Below are 1,365 nucleotides of genomic sequence, written 5' to 3'. Positions count from 1 at the left end.
AAATTTAGAGAAACGTGTCGAAACTATGATTAATGGTATATTTGTTGACTTATTCTCGAATTATGACAAATATATATGTATATCATGTCTGTTTATTGACTATGTTGGACCTTTCGGCTGCATTTGACACCATTGATCACGAGATACTTATTAAACGATTAGAAATTACTTTTGGAATAAGAGACACTGCGCTTATTTGGTTTAAATCATACCTAACATCAAGATCTCAGTCGGTTCTGATCGATGGCGCAGTATCAGAAACATTTCCTCTAAATTACGGCGTTCCGCAGGGGTCTGTCCTTGGTCCTGTTATTTTTACTCTTTATACTCAACCTCTTTCGGATATTTTTGTTAAAAATAAATTAATGTATCATTTCTATGCTGATGACACTCAGATCTATGTAAGCGATATCCCTAGTAATATCCCATCATTGATTACCCGTGTTGAAGACTGTATTAGAGATGTTAAATGCTGGATGGAAATTAACAAGTTAAAGCTGAATAATGAAAAGACAGAGGTGATGGTGTGTGGTAGAAAAAGTGTTTTGAAAGATGATTTTCTGAAGTTTACTCTAAATATAAATGGGTGCACAATTAACCTCTCAACGTGTGTGAAAAACCTCGGGGTAATGCTAGATCAACATATGACTATGCAGGCACAGTTTGATTCTCTATGTAGAAGTTTGACAATAGATTAAAAAGAATTGCTTCAGTTAGACCTTTCCTAACAAGAGAAGTAACATGCAAACTAATAACATCTTTCATACTATCTAAAATAGATTACTGTAATTCGTTAATCTCGAATGTAAGCAACGATAAAATATCACGCCTTCAAAGTATCCAGAATGCGGCTGCTAAATTGATTTTAAGAAAGAAGATAACATCCTACTCGTTGCCACTTTTGTATGAGCTGCATTGGTTACCAGTTTAAAGTGAGAATCGAATTCAAACTAGCAGTATTGTGCTATAAGTGCCTTAATGATCAAGCACCATTGTATATTACTGAATTTTTAGAAACGTATAAGCCAACGAGGAGTCTACGTTCTGCACTAGATTCTACAAAATTAATTGTTACAAATAAATATAAATATAAATTTTACGGCGGTAGATCGTTCAGTCACGTCGGACCTTCCATCTGGAACTCTCTTCCTAAAGAATAAGAGAAGCGCAGTCCTTATCAATATTTAAATCAAAGTTTAAAACACCATCTCTTTGTTAAAACACATCTTGATTAATGCATCTTTGTAATTTGACCCCAATATGAATGTTAATTTAGTTAGTTTTAAAAATCAAGTAAAAATATCATAAAATTCCGTATTTGACAACATGGCATGTGATGTATTATAACATATCTTGTATTAATTT

Source organism: Berghia stephanieae, chromosome 4 (assembly GCF_034508935.2).
Source record: "Berghia stephanieae isolate SIO BIC M18660-M18661 chromosome 4, UCSD_Bste_1.3, whole genome shotgun sequence".
Lineage (NCBI taxonomy): Eukaryota > Metazoa > Mollusca > Gastropoda > Nudibranchia > Aeolidiidae > Berghia > Berghia stephanieae.
This window is presented reverse-complemented; position numbering follows the sequence as displayed.